The 16,923-nt window shown below is 36.7% G+C and overlaps 1 protein-coding gene across 1 annotated transcript in view; it reads right to left on the bottom strand.

Annotated features, from left to right (window-relative positions):
• The window catches only part of Focad (focadhesin), a 279,696-nt gene that overhangs the window by 262,264 nt on the left and 509 nt on the right, over positions 1-16,923 (bottom strand). The window lies entirely within an intron of this gene.

Here is a 16,923-nt window from a genome sequence, read left to right as displayed (position 1 = left end):
AATTCCTGCCCTTACAATTTAGTTTCTTCATAGTTAATATCACATGCTACTTATAGGTTTTAAAATGAGAATCTAAAGTAAGATCAAAGACAGGAAATGGAAATTCTAAGACCTGATTGTCCAGGAGAAAAAGCCATCAATTGAATAATGCCAGATTTTTCTACAACATTTTCTCCATTAATTATTGAATAAAGTGTCATGTGTATACATTTATATGCTAAATATATGAGATCATAGATACAAAATCTTTTTGGTGCTGGTGGCTCATGCCTGAAATCCTAGCTACTCAGGAGGCTGAGGTCTGAAGATGGCGGTTTGAAGACAGAAGGGGCAGGAAAGTCTGTGAGACTCTGATCTCCAAGAAATTAGTCAGAAAAGGCCAGAAGTGGTATTGTGGCCCAAGTGGTACAATGCTAGCCTTAAGCCAAAGAAGCTCAGGGACAAAGCCTAGACCCTAAATTCAAGCCCCAGGACTGGCACCAAAAAAAAGGAAAGAAAATCTGTGCAAAACATTTATATTTTATTATCTTTAAGTAGTAGTACAAAGGGGTTTCAGCTCAACATGCAAATTCATGAATAGAGTATATTTTGATCGATTTCATCCATCAGTCATTTCCCCTATCTCTCCCAACTTAAAAATTTTTATGATAATATAGAATAATTGTTACAATATATTCAGTTAAGCAAGATGTCCTATTATAGTTTGGATCTGAAATGTTCTCCAAAGCTCAGGTATTGGAGGCTGAGTTCAGAAATAGGGAATTTTGAGGGTGCCAACATCATCAATGGATTAACACGTGTTCAATTATGAGCTCATAATTTAATAGGCAATTGGAGGTGATGGAAACTATAGGTAGGATCTATTTGAATGGAATGGGCCCTTGTCAAGAAGCCAACTCTCTCTCCTCTCTCTCTCTCTCTCTCTCTCTCTCTCTCTCTCTCTCTCTCTCTCTCTCTCTCTCTCTCTCCTCTCTCTCTCTCTTTCTCTCTCTGTCTTTCTCTCTTCTTTCTGCTTCCCTCTCCCCTCTTTTCTCCTCTCCCTCCCAGTCTCCCTTCATCCCATCCTCTGTCTCTCTCTTTTTCTCTACCTCTTCCTCTCTCCCCTCCTCCTCCTCCACCCCAAACTACCATGAAGTAACCAGCTTTGTTCCACCGTATGTCTAATCCTAGCCCAGAAAGAACAGAACCAAGTGATCATGGAATGAAGTTTCTGAAACCAGGAGCTAAAGTAAACCTTTCCTCCTTTAAGTTGTTTTACTCAGTTATTTTGTCATGGAAAACTGATTAGCAAATGCTCTCATTTCAAAATCTACATCTTCACAATTCAAGAACCATTTGGGGTTTTTCTTCTGGTTTCATTACTGTTTATTGGTTAGCGCTTTGTTGTTTTGTTGTGTTGTGTGATAAGGTTTCCCAGGCTGGTAACCAGCTCCCAGGCTAAAGTGATTCTCCTGAATAACTGCAACAGATATGTATTCCCACTTCTAGCTCACATGCCTTTCAATTAACTAAAATGTGGTAAATTATCATAGAAAGCATGTTATAGGTATTTTACCTATTTTTTCCCTCTCAAAAAATGGCTCAAAAGCCGGGGATCAATGGTTCACACCTGTAGTACTAGCAACTCATAGTTCCACGCTAGTCACTGTAGGAAAGTTTGTGATACTTATTTCCAATTCATGACTAAAAAATAAAAAAGCAGGAAGAAGAGCTCTTATTCAAGTGATAGAGCAGTAGCCTTGAGAGAAAAAGGTCAGGGATATTACCCAGGCTCTGAGTTCAAGACCCAGGACCAAAAAAAAAAACAAAAACCCTCAAAGTTTATGCACTAGTTCTCTAAAATTACTTATTAACATTTGTACATTCCAAACTGAAGTACTTACAATGTATGATGTGATATCTGGAATTTTCTACAAAATATTTGTCCACAGGTAAGGAAAAGGACAGAAAATGATAAATAAAACAATATCCATATGTTGGTAAGAAATGGGTACATTGCAGTTCATAATGTATATATATATATATGCATGGTTAATTTTATCCATAATAAAAAGGAATTTTAAGCCTCATGTATGTAGCTCTTATTTGGGGTCAGGCAAAATTCAGATCACTTTGCAACAATTAATTCATTTTACTCCCATAATAAAATAGGTAGTTGTTTTACTGATTTAAAAAAAAAATTATAGAAAAGTCACATAGTGGTGACATAAAGGTCTAAGTAGTCTTCACTTCCAATTAAATATGCGCACTAATAAAAATAGAAATATGGTTTATGGGGTTTTTCTCAACAAAAACACAGTATGTTAATTTTTTTTGGGGGGGTGCAAGGTTCTATGATGTTGACCAGGCTATCCTGGAACTTCTGGGTTTACTGTACCTAGTTTGTGTCTTTTATAAGGTAAAATATATATCAAAATCTTTTGTTTATGAGTTAGCATTCCATTATGTGGTCCAAACTTACCTCAAACTTGAGATCCTCCTACCTTACACTCCTGAGAGCTAGGATGATAGGTGTGTAGCACCACATCAATCTCAACTATTGAGACTTTTATTCAGATTCTAATATATTCTTTAGACATAAAGGATAACTTTCTGACACCTAGATCACCATATTGAAATTATGTAAAGGGTTTATAAAAGTGTGCAATATATTTTTTAATGATACAGAATTATTTTGTTTGCTATTTTTACTAATTCTTTTTTTTTGGTCAGTCGTGGGGCTTGAACTCTGGGCCTGGGCACTGCCCCTCAGCTCTTCTGCTCAAGGCGAGCACTTTACTGCTTGAACCATAGCTCCACTTCCGGTTTTCTAGTGGTTTATTGGCAGTAAGAGTCTCACAGAGTTTCCTGCCTAGGCTGGCTTTGAACTGTGATCCTCAGATCTCAGCCTCCTGAGTAGCTAGAATTACAGAAGTGAGCCACCAGCGCCCAGCCTTTTTTACTAATTCTTTATGTAATGAGAAATACTGAAAAGGGGTCAAAGTAACTTAACCAGATATATCAATTAATTTTAGATAATTAAAAAAACATAAATTACAATTTTCCCAACTGCCTCTTAGAAATAAATAAAACTTCTTACTCTTGAGATGAACTATGTTTAATGGCAATATTTTCTTGATTGCTACAAAATGACCAATCAAGGCCAGGCACCAGTGGTTCATGCCTATAATCCTAGCTACTGAGGAGGCTGAGATCTGAGGATCACAGTTCAAAGCCAGCCCAGGTAGGAAAGTTAGTTAAACTCTTATCTCCAATTAAACTATCAGAAAACCGGAAGTGGTACTGTGGCTCAAATGGTAGAGCACTAGCCTTGGGCTGAAGAGCTGAGGGACAGCTCCCAGGCCCAGAGTTCAAACCCCATGATCAACAAAAAAAGAAAAAGAAAAAGAACCAATCAACCTCATTTATTTTTCATGAAAATTAACTTAAGCTCATAATGGGACAGGCAATATATTGGTTTAATTGCTTTAACTTGCATAATTAGAACTACTGAAATAATCAAATGAACAGAGGAATCTTATAGCTAATTTCTCCATTGCTAACAAAGCCAACACAGCCAAAATGAACAGAGATTATTTCAATATTCTAAAGAAATGCAGTCACAGAAAGTAAGCACCACACTATCAAAAGAAACTATCTTGAAAATATTCAAATTAATAAGATAAAACAAACTGACTTATATTCTTTTGGAAACCCTAAGACTATCCATGGGGAAAACAGAAAGCACCTTTAATCTGTAAACTTTACAATTTTATACACCTCTGTTGTTATGTAATAACAGAACAGCCTGACACAGAGCAAAGTCCTGAGCTGATATGAGGGAAAACATACCTGATGTAAATCTGAGATTCAACAACAGCCACTAAAATTTAGACCAATCCTTTACTAGCTCTAAGCTTGTTTCCTCACATCTACAAGGTTATGTGAACAATATAGTGTTCAGAAATCCAGAGTCTTCCAGAGAGTAGGCACTCTAAAAAAAAGTGTTTCTTTCCTTCTAAGACACCATGTTGGATAATCAACGAAGGTGAACCAAAAGTAAGAATTTTAGTGATAAGTAGGACCAGTTTCATCAAACTGCAGGTTCAAGTCCTGTATGTAAGTTAGGAAATAGAGCAATAAGACACCAGCTCCAAAGCTGAAAAGTTATAGTCCCATTCAAAATATAGTTGGCATTAAATTCGTTTGTTCAAACCTTTTCAATAGCTTCCCATTCCAATTTGAAATTAAATCTGAACTCCTTCCCAAAGACAAAAGACCCTAAGCAATCTCTCCCTCACTTAGGGCACCTTAGCTACAAAGAACTCTCCATGTCTGGGTCAGTCCTTTCCTTTGCTGCTAAAACAGCTAATTCCTTCCTTCAGCCTTCCCTATCTCAGCCTTGCACCCTAGTATCAAACACCTGCTACTACAGTGACCCTCTGTTGCATCTCTATAGCTTTTATCACAGTCTCAAATGAATGTCATTTACTTGTTTCTACTTCTTTACACTACCTCCCCAGAGAAGTAAAATGTAAACTCTTAAAATCAAGAACAGAATTTCTTTGAAAACCACTATATCCCCAACATATGAGTACCTTCTCAATAAAGATCCACTGTGTAAACAAAAGCATAAAATAGGATTTAGAAAACCATGCTGGATTAAACAGCTCTGATGAGCCAAGCATTCCATAAAAACTTCACATAAGATCCCATAGGATCTTCACAATAACTTTACGTAGTTATTGCTAACTTCATTTTTCACATGTGAAAATAGAAGCTTGGAGGGAAGTAACCTACCTGAGTTTAAGCAGTGGTATTTAAAACTAGAATTTAAAGCTAGAATTGAGAATTTTACTAATGTGGCAGAAGGTTCTGCAGAAGCACTGAACATGCATTTTTTTTTTATCCCATATTCAAAACAAGAGTACTATTATCCTCATTTTCACATGAAAAACTACATGAGGCAAAAAGAAGTCAAAAATAATTGTATTATGTAAGCAGAGCATGGATATAGTAATAGATTGCCTCCAAATCTCACATTTAACTACTCCTCTACAAGGCATAGTTGACACATAGTTTTTATAACATTAAGAGAATCCATTAAAGCATCTCACTCATAGCCAACACATAGCAAACACTTTGTGTGTGTGTGCGTGTGCGCACACGTGCGCCTGTGTGTACACACACAATCATTACTACTGAGGCTTGAACTCAGGGCCTGCATGCTATCTCAGCTTTTTCACTCAAGGGAATAAGGGAGTGAAAAATTGGTAGAGTTAGCGCACTACCAACTGGGTCACAGCTTAATTGGAGATAAGAATTTTCACGGACTTTCCTGCCTGGGCTGCCTTCAAACCACAATCCTCAGTTCGCAACCTCCTGAGTACCTAATATTACAGGCATGAACCACAAACATTTTAAAATATTACGTTTCTTAGTCTGAACCTAATACTTTGTTTTCTCAATTGTATCTTGTACTTCAGGGAATTAATCTTCAAAAGAATAGCTAGATTTGGACTGGACTTGGTGGGTCATGCAGATAGTATCAGCACTAAGGAAGTTTTAAAGGCAGCTTGAACTACATAGCAGGACCCTGACCGAAAAAAAAAAAAAAAAAAAAAGCAAACCTACGTTTGCAAATATAATGTTCAGTTCCAATGCAAACAGTTCTGTCTCAACATACTGCAATGCTTTAAAAAAAAATGTGATCAAGTCTAATTTGCAAAAGTTACATATTATAGTGCATATTATAGAAGTGCTTTGTTCTTAGAGCATAAAACATAAAACTTATCACTCTAACTCTCATCTATGTGGTGCAATCACAAGCAATACAACTCCTGTTCTTGCAAATGTTCCTGGATTCTTACACTTTCATCACCGACATTTCAGCTTACATTCAATGAGCATGTCACAAAGGATAATGATCTACCACTTCCAGCTTTGGCAACTAAATTCAACCTTCCCTGACCCTGTAAGCAACTTTCCTATTTGCATTTTCCATTTATTTCTTAAATAATCAAGCCAGGTGCCTGCAGCTCATATCTGTAATCCTAGCAACTCAGAGGCTAACATCTGAAGATGTCAGTTCAGGAAAGTCTATGAGACTCTCATCTCCAATTAAACACCAAAAAAGCCAGAAGTGGAGCTGTGGCGTCAAGTGGTAGAATGCTAGCCTTGAGCACAAAGGCTCAGGTACAGTTTCAGGCCCTGAGTTCAAGCCTGAAAACAATTATTTGTCCAACCGTCTTGTCAAACACTACTACACACTGATGGCCACATAGCCACAAATGAATGCTTGGTTGGCAGATAAACTCATTGTATTCAAAATTAAGTTCAATAGGACAGGGAAATCAATGTGTGAATGAATTCACTTGTAAAAACATAGTGAATGGAATAACAATGGAATGTTCAGCAAGAAGTCAATGTCCAAAAGCTGGAAAATCAAGGGGAAGCTACTGCATGTTTTCTCAGTCCCTGTAAGTTCCTCAGAGTACAGCTTGAACTACAACTTGGCATCATGTTCCTAACAAAGAAAATATGAGTATATGGTGTAGAGAGGACAAACCAGAGTCCCTAATGTCCCTTTTGGCTCTCAGAGGATTATAATCTCACCTCGATATGTGGAAGACTTCTCTCATTTTGAAAGGCTTAGTAGCTGCATCTGCTCAGACCTTAAAAGCCAGTAAAGAAGTAGCTAAGTAGGAAGACTCCTCTCTTGCCAAAGCCACTGCATTTTTATCCTGCATTTTTGAATCTCTGGAGTTTCTGTGTCTTGTTCAACCACAGTAAGGTCTGACATGTGATAAGTAGTTAATAAATGGGTGTTGAATTAGCTACATCTAGCACAGTAATACAGAATAGATTGAAAAACTTTTAAAAATTATTCAAAATAGGTCAGAATTCTACTGTTCATTTCCAGATCAACTGTCCAAAATAGAAAGAAATAAGAGAATGTATATCTTTTCCAATAAGATTCACAAGAGACCAAAATAAATTAATAAGAAACAGAGTAGAAAAACAAAATAACTTTATTTCCAAATTAATAAACAATATAGTTGCTAATATACTTAAGGTTAGAAAATAATTAGGCACACTCTTTACTCCCAGCTTTGAGTTTTGTTTTTTTTTTTTAAACTCAGCAAAAAGCTTTCAAATTGGCACTACAATGGTGAATTTTGGTAAGTACAAACTCCAAATCAGAATAATCCACCTTAGTAAGATCTTATTATACTGTTTTTTTGTCTTGGTATATTAAAAAAAAAATTTTTTAATGCGAAGTTCACAAGACTTCCTTCACTATTTCCAGCTGCCCTTAATAGAGATGGAAAATGGGTCTTTGATACTTGAATACATAACTTTTACATGAATGCTTCAGCTGACAGCTATTATTTATCACAGCTCTGCTCTTAATCTATGTGTTACAGTCCTTAAAAACACTCACAGCCTTCCTCTGTGTATTTCCCAATGGGGTAAAAGGCATTTTAAATATATAATTACCCAAAGAAAGTAACATTTACTAATCTTCTACAATTAGCATTACTCATGACTATTTTCATTTGTGGAGTACTTAAAAATCCTAGTATTAACTAATCTTCCCAATCATTCAATCATTAATAAATCATTTCACATTACCACACAGATACAAAATAACATAATCAATGATTACAAGAGGATATAGGAATGAAATGCAGATACTCTATCAACAGAGTATAGAATGTTGAATATCATTCAGATTTTGTAGTTTCTTGTTTGGAGGAGGGGGGAAAGAAGTTGTTGCTGGAAATTAAACCCAGGGCTCAATACATGCTAAGCCTGTACTCTGTCATTAGTTTTATCTCAGCCCTAAGAATTCTAGTTAAAAAAAGAAGTTGTGCAATAATATATACCTACTCATAAGAATAGGTATATATTGCTTCTACAAATTTTTAACAATACATACTATTTTCAAGTATGTATAAGCTTAATGGAACTTTTTATAACACTATCAGAAGTAAATGACTAACTAGATAAACAGTTCTTGCCTCTTCATAGCCCAGCAACTAACAATGAAGTCGATGTTCAGAATTCCATTTCACTCTCAAAGTCTATTTCTGCCTCTCAGTCCACATCAAAATACTACATGTGAAATTGTTCCCAACCTGGCTTACTTCCAAATTTACACCAAAATTATTTTTTTAATTTTTTATTGTGAAAATACTGTACAGAGGGGTTACAATTACATGGGCAAGATAATGAGTACATTTCTTATCAAGCATTGTAGCCTCCTCCTTTGTTTCCCCTGCCCATCTCATCCTCCCCCCCACCTCCCCACCAACCCTCTTTCCCCCCGCACCAAAGTTGTAAAGTTCGTTTTCAACATAACGATTTGTACATCTCATTGTTGTAATGGGTCCACCTGTATCCCTATTTAAACGATTTTTTATTGTATTTTTTTTATTTGTGAACATACTGTACAGAGGGGTTACAATTACATGGTCAGGATAATGCATACATTTCTTACCAAGCATTGCAACCTCCTCCTTTGTTTACCCTTCACCTCCCTTCCCAGCCTCCCCCCTCCCCCCTTAAACGATTTTTTTCCCTTCCCCTCCACAAATTATAACAACATCAAATACAGTGAAAGCAGGGGTTATACCGTGGGGGAGGGACATACAAAGCAACAAAGAAATCCTCTTATAAATGTGTTAGAAACAATCGCATGAAAAAAAAACATTTGAATACATATCTTAGGGTTCATTTCCCTAACATCAACTTAACTGACCTTTTCTGCTTGACTCAGACATATACTAGTTATTACAAATAAGGGAAACCATGGGACCTATGTTTCTTTGGGCTTGGCTTACTTCACTTAATATAATTTTTTCCAAGTCTTTCCATTTCCTAACAAATGGGGCAATGTCATTCTTTCTGATGGAGGCATAGAATTCCATTGTGTCTATATACCACATTTTCTTGATCCATTCATCTACTGAGGGGCATCTGGGTTGGTTCCATATCTTAGCTATGGTAAATAAGGCTGCAATAAACATAGTCTTGCTGGTAGCCAAATTTCAAACTCTACTATAAAGCCATAGTAATCAAAACAGCTTGGTACTGGCACAAGAACAGACCTCAGGATCAATGGAATAGAATTGAAAACCCAGAAATGAACCTACAGACCTATAGCCATCTAATCTTCGATAAGGGAGCTAAAAAAATAGAACGGAAGAAAGACAGCCTCTTCAGTAAATGGTGCTGGCAAAATTGGTTAACTACTTGTAGAAAACTAAAGCTAGATCCTTATATATCACCCTGCACCAGAATCAACTCCAAATGGATCAAAGACCTCAGAGTCAAAGCAGACACTCTGAAAACATTACAGGATGGAATAGGAGAAACCCTAGGTCTCCTTGGCACAGGCCCAAATTTTCTTAATAGAGAACCAGAAACAAATCAAAACAAATCAAAGAAAGGTTGGACAAATGGATTGCATGAAATTGCAGAGCTTCTGCATGGCAAAGGACATAGCTAGCAAAATCAATAGAAAGCCCACAGATTGGGAAAGATCTTCACTAGCCATACAACAGACAAGGGTCTCATATCTAAAATATACCTGGAACTCAAAAAATTAAATCCCCCTACAACAAATCTTCAAAGAAACAACTGCCCAATAAATAAGTGGGCTAAAGACTTAAAGAGAAACTTCTCTGAAGAGGAAAGAAGGATGGCCAATAGACACATGAAGAAATGCTCGACCTCTCAAGCCATAAAAGAAATGCAAATCAAAACAACATTGAGATACCACCTCACCCCAGTTAGAATGGCTTATAATCAAGAACTCTAATAACAACAGATGCTGGAGGGGATGTGGACAGAAGGGAACCTTACTGCATTGTTGGTGGGAGTGTAAACTTGTTCAACCACTTTGGAAAGTAGTATGGAGGTTCCTCAAAACACTCCACATAGAGCTCCCCTATGACCCAGCAATCCCACTTTTGGGCATTTACCCAAATGTTTACACCAAAATTATTATAGGTCAGAAAAACTCAGGAAGAAAAACCACAGAAATAAGTAAGAGCCCTCATGGTTCCCGGACCATGAGTCTCTCCAAAGCCCACCCACCACACTCCATTTCACAGGAAACCTCGGCAAAATGAAGGAATACAAAAGGCCAAAGAGCAGAGCAAGCATGGCTTCTGCAAAAGTATTCACTGATTAATCTAAAATGTAATCTATAAAATATGCAGATAAAATATTAATCTATAATTTAAAACAATATTTATGACACAAAATTTTCATATACAATCTTAACACAACCAAGATTTCTACATATACACACAGGATTAAGAAAAAATAGAAAAGTAAATATTAAAGATTATTTCTGAATAATAAGATGATGGAGGGATTACATCCTACTGTATTTCCTCTTACATTTGCTCCCTTTATTTCTTTTCCAAATATATGCTATTTTTACATTTAAAAAGAATTCTCTTAAAATAAACATAAAATGAATTTTATTAACCTCAATAAAATAGAGATCATATTTACTATATTTTATCACTTCTAAAATGGCAGTTTCATGTTAGCACTAAGACACTTCTTTAAATGTCACTTAATGTTATTATATTGCTTGTTAAGAACTATTTTATGAGAAAGTCACACCTCTGACTTATTATTAACTATTATGGTCCTGTAGCGTTCCAAAGAAGTAAGCAAACAGAATTAACTTTGATTCTAAATTGTTTGCCAAGTTGTTACTTCATCTGTCCCTAAAAAATATAAGTGTTCAATTTCCTCCATTCATTTTAATCAAATTATACTAGCCTCAGTCTAGAAGGTATATAATTTTAATTGGTTAAACTGAAGCACAGAGTCATCTATTTTATAGTACTTTAATTTTCCAACACACATATATTATCTAGAATTCAAATTTCTAGTCACCAATAAGTAAATTTTAGGGAGATTTTTACATGTTTTGCATCTGTCAAATAAAGGCAGATGACACCTGTAGTAAAGAACATAACAGACAGAAAGAACACTAAGTTAAGGGCTATGACACAGAAGGATAAGCATGTTTAGTAAGTTTAGGGAAGATAATGGACACCAGTGTTAAAAAAAAAAAAAAAAGGTGAAAAGCCATGCACTGGTGGCTCACATCTGTAATCCTTGCACTCAGGAGGCTGAGATCTGAGGACGGCAGTTCAAAGATTGCAGGAAGAGGAAGTCGATTAGACTCTTTCCTGCAATTAACCAGAAAGCCGGAAATGGAGCTGTGGCTCAAAGTGGTAGAGCCCTAGCCTTGAGCAAAAGAGCTCAGGGAGAGGGCACAGCTCTATTCAAGCCCCATGACTGACCAAAAAAAAAAAAAAAAAAAAAAAGAACATCAGTGTGGTTGGACGAAGTCAACTAGTTAGACAATGAGACTAAAGAATGAAGCAGGCCCCAGCCAAGGGAGCCTCTCTAGGGGCTTTGTTGTGTGAATTTACATATTCCTGAGTGATATGGAGCATTTAGGACAGAGAGATAGCATATTTGACTGACATTTTTAAAAGATCATTGTGGCTTCTATATACAACAGACCACAAAAAAAGCAAAAGAAAAAGGGACTCCAGTCAAGAGGTTGTTACTGCAATAATACAGGAAAGAAATTATTTTGGAAGGTAGCATAGCAGTGGCAATGGGGAAAAATGTTCAGACTTTAGATGCATATTTTTTGTTCCTAATGTTTTTTTAGGCTTATTGAGTTATGGATGACAACACGAACTATAGCTATTGAGGGCATAAATGTTCTATTTGATATACATAAATGTTATAAAACAAATCATTTCAGTCAAGCTAGCATAGCTCTCACTTCATATTTAGGAGTGTGTGTGTGTGTATGTGTTCAGAAAACTTGATATCTACTTATAGTAAATTTCAAGAACACACACATTATTATTAAATGTAGTCTCCACTTATACCTCGTCACCACTTAGTCAAAGAGTATCAAGTTTCAGTAGTACTTTAGATATACTTGGACAAATGCTGTTGATAAGTTAGATGTAAAATATTAGAAGATCAAAGATTATTCCAAAGGTTTGATTCAGATAAATGAAAGAAGCAATAATACCCTAAGATGCAGAGAACTAAAGAAGTTAGTCATCTATTGTTAGAGTAATGTAGAAGTACACATGTCTCCTAAATCCATGAAGTACAATTTATTTTTGTCCTTTATCAGCAAGGAAATAGTACATGATAAAAAGATGCCATCTACGCATCCAAGTTTCATGGGTTTAACTTTACTTAGGGTCAGTCTTGACTACACACTACAAATGTTCATCCAGATCTATATTGAATTGATACACAGTAATAGTGCTGCTATTGTATCTACCCCAGTCCCACTCAATTTCCAATCTCTAAGTCCTCACTGGCCTTTTAAATCCTTACTCTCCCATTCAGCATAAAAAGTAAGTGCCAGCCCCCAATGGCTCACATCTGCAATCCTAGCTATTCAGAAGGCTGAGATCTGACTATTGCAGTTCAAAGCCCACCCAAGTAGGAAAGTCCATGAGACTCTTACCTCCAGTCAACCACCAATAACCTGGAAGTGGTGCTATGGCACAAGTGTTACAAGTGCTAGTCTAGCTCTGGTGCAGTGCCTAGGCCCTGAGTTCAAGCTCAAGGATTCACGGATTCACACTCACACACACACACACACACACACACACAGAGAGAGAGAGAGAGAGAGAGAGAGAAGAGAAGAGGAGAGGAGAAGAGAAAAGAGGAGAAAAGAGGAGAAAAGAGAAGAGAAAAGAGGAGAGGAGAGGAGAGGAGAGGAGAGGAGAGGAGAGAAGAGAAGAGAAGAGAAAAGAAGAGAAGAGAAGAGAAGAGAAGAGGGAAGGGAGAGAGAATGGGGGAAAGAAAGGGAGGAAGAGAAGGGAAAGGGGAAAGGGAAAGGGAAGGAGAAGGGGAAGGAAGAAGAGACAGACTACATAATAATTTGATGGATAAAAACTGACTAGAGAAGGTTTGATCAAGACTTTAAATCCAAACTACTTTTTAGAAGTTCAAGTCAATATGCTTCAGAAATTCCATTACACATAAACCTAAATAAGACTACTTTGAACCTGTCTTCCTCTCCACTCAATACTCTTCCCTCCCCTCCAAACTTTTAGACTTGGGAAGCAGCCAATAAGCTTCATTATACCCTTAGTCTCTTCATTAGATGTCCCCCTATCCCAGGCCTAATTAAAACTGAACTCTCTTCAGTGGCCCTCATATGAGGTAAATCATTCTTTGAATCTCCAAGGACTTCAAGGATGTTTCCAATACCTATTACCCTGATATCCCTGTTCCAAGAGTCTGATGTCCATGCATCTTCATCCCCCACTTATTTGGCCATCTAAAACTGAAGGAACCAAGATCAGAGCCTACCCCTCCTCCCTCCTCCTTAAGCAACAGTCTATATGAGTTTGCTGTCAATGACTAGGTGAATGATCTAGCCAATAGTGCAGTCTGCTTATCCTTGTACATTTCTGTTTCAGCTACCTTTATCCACTAAACCTGTAGGCTAAATCCTGTATCCCATCAGCACCCTAAATTCTTAATTCCAATAAGTAACTCCCAACTAATAATGGGATTATATCTCAAAGACCATTATAAATTGAAATTTTCAGAAGCTGAAAATGCACTGAATGCATCTAACTCACCAAACACAATGATGTTTGTAGGTAAAAGAGAGACAGCTTGAAGAATAGCAACAGTATGCTGTCAATTATCAGTTTCGTAGTTGATTAGGAGCTATGGCTCTCTGAACTGCATGTCACTCGTCTGATTCAAAGATTCCAAATTCAAAGTAAGATGTCAAACCATCAAAAGATGGTAGCCAAAAGAATTCTTCTTTTACCTACAAACATCATTGTGTTTACCTCATTCCAATCTTCAATTCTTTGAGTCAATTATTTCCTGTCATTCTGCCTCTTTCTGGTAACCACCATCCAATCTAAACCTCATATTCTATCATTTCAACCATTCTCTTGACAATATTTTTAACTCCATGTATTGATTCCTACCATATGTGCACAGCAAAATCTACCATCCTTGACTCTACTGAAATTCTCTAAAAAAAATATTAGGAATGTAAATTGGGCATTGTGGTACATTACTGTAATCCCAGGATTGAGGAAACTAAGGCAGGAACACTGAGTTCAAGGTTTGCCTGGGCTATATAGTTAAATCTTGTCTCAAAAAAAGAAAGAAGGAAGAAGAAGGAGAAAAGGAAGAAGGGAAAGAAGAAGGCTGGAGGGAGGGAGAGAGAGAGGGAAAGTTATGAATCATGAACAATGGAAAATTATACAGGATTTTATTTTTGTTTTTGTGATTAAGAGCCAAGGTTTCATATTTTGTCCAGACAGACTGTGACCAAACACTTGAGCTCAAGTGATCCTTTTGCCTCAGTCTCAGCCATGTAATTAGAACTATAGGAACATACTACAGTACCCAGCCCTATAGAAAATTTAAAGTTAAAGCTGTTAAAATATGTAAAATATGCACAGTCCCCAATCTATAACAGTTTAAGGACTTTTCAACTTTAGAATGGAGCAAAATCAATATATATTTAACCAAAACTGTACTTCAAACTTTGAATTTTGCTCATATCCTGAGCTTGGCTCACTGGGCTCTAGTAGCAACAAGCAGCTGCTCTCAGTCAGTCATCTGATCACATGAGCAAACAGCCAATATTCTACAGTGTCCTATATAGTTAAAATGATGTATTAAATGTATTTTCAATAACATGTAACTTATAATACGTTTGTCAAAAATCATGGGGCATCTGTATAATCAAAGTAACTAAAGCTATTAAATGAAATAAAATCAACAAACTATTAGAAAGTCACAAAGGGCTGGGAAGGTGGCTCAGTGGTAGAGCGCTTGCCTTGCATGCATGAGGCCCTGGATTCGATTCCTCAGCACCACATAAGCAAAAAGAAAAAAGCCAGAAGTGGCACTGTGGCTCAAGTGGTAGAGTGCTAGCCTTGAGCTGAAGAACTGAGGGACAGTGCCCAAGCCCAGAGTTCAGGCCCCACAACCCGACCCAAAAAAAAAGTCACAAAGTATTTTATTACTTCAAATGTTACTTGAAGTAGACTAAAAAATTTTGAGACCAAAAGTATACGGGCCACAGGGGTAGGGGAATAACATATTCGACAAGAAATGTACTCACTACCTTACTTATGTAACTGTAACCTCTCTGTATATCACCATGACAATAAAATTTAAAAAATTTTAAAAACTTGAAAAAAATATATGGGCCACTTAATATGCAAAAATGTTTCAACCTACTCTGAAAATAGATAAGATCTTCCATATTGCTTGAAAATTTTGTTGCTTGTTCCCTTTAAATAGGGAAATATTGACAAATAACCCTTGTCCTATTAGCTTAGAAAATACTGTTTTTTTCTCATGGGGATAAAATACACAACATCCTTCTAACTTACTACTAATAGATTTATCTTATACTTCCACAACTATACTATATTTAATTATACTAGATATCTCTGGATCTGAAAATTTTTTAAACTGTATCACACTAACACATTTCACATTTTCCAAATCCCTAACAGTAATATAAACAATTGAACTAATGGGTTCTGCACAATTCCAAAAAGTATTATGAGCTATGAATATTACTTCAGAATTATTTTAAAAATAAATACCTAGAAAAAAATGAAATGATCAACTTGTATGTACCATTAGCAATGGAAATTTTCCATTTCCACATGGAAAACTGTTAAATCTCAAATCCAGTAAATGTTAAGAGTGATCAATGTTAAAATAAACAACGGGACTGACAGCCACATAACAGTAACATTAACCACACAATAATCAAGAGAGGTTTTAGACACCAGTAACCTACCCAGGCAAGTCATGAATGCTTTGAAAACTGTCTTATTGTTTCTGTGCCATATCTCTACATGTAATATTTTTTAAAACTCATGATCATTATATTTCAAAATAAGTCACAGTGCTTTCTTTGCAGAAAGTGGCAATCACAATTATAACTATGCACCTGCTTGCTAGTCAAAAAGTGAATGTGGACAGATCCAGTATTCACTGGAATAGCCAAACATATAATCATAAAATACATACTGTGCTTTTAAGATAGTTCCCAATAGGTACTTCAGTGCGGTAATTATGTTCTATGCTCATTCTCTCCCCTTTAACATCTCAAAATCACACAATACTTCTAATTGCATTTCCTCACCTACAGATGGGGAACTTATAGTATTAGTAGGGTTAGCTCTTAAGACCACGGTCTTTTAAGGATTACTAGAGAGTGAAAGCCAGGAAAACTGAATGAGGTCCCAGAAAAAACTCTGGGATATAACCACTTATTGAAATTGAACCACCAACACAAATTCCATGTCAAATCTTGGCAAAATTCAGACAACTAAAACAGACAGATTAGACTGGGGGATGGGGAAATGGGAGAAAAGCAAATGCTGATTTTAGCATCTGGCAAAGACCCTGACCATCAAGGAAATCATCAAAAAAAAAAAGTTTGCAATAAATGAGTGAATAAGTTCATATTTGACAGGATGACTTCACTGATTTCAAAACCTCCCAATTCAGGAACAGAAGTGAGGGAGCAGGAGACACCACAACCGACGTTAACTCTTGGAGAGTAGGTGCAACAGTGCGGGCATTTCAAACCATAGATCAGACAGACAGACAGACAGACAGACAGACAGACAGACAGACAGACAGACAGACAGACAGATAGATAGGCAGGCAGACAGACAGGCAGGCAGACAGACAGACTTTTTTTTTTCTTCAGGAAAGTCCTGCCAAGAACTGAGCCAAAAAACACCCAGGAGGTCTGCAAACAGGCTCCGCTGACTCAGAAGCCTTTGCATTAATTACGATGGACACAATCTGCCTGTGCGTCCCGTCGCGGGAGGTAACAGTGGCCGGGGGAAGCGA

This window comes from Dipodomys merriami, unplaced genomic scaffold, assembly GCF_024711535.1.
Source record: "Dipodomys merriami isolate MVZ:Mamm:240054 unplaced genomic scaffold, mDipMer1.0.p SCAF_11, whole genome shotgun sequence".
NCBI classification, from domain to species: domain Eukaryota; kingdom Metazoa; phylum Chordata; class Mammalia; order Rodentia; family Heteromyidae; genus Dipodomys; species Dipodomys merriami.
This window is presented reverse-complemented; position numbering and strand designations above follow the sequence as displayed.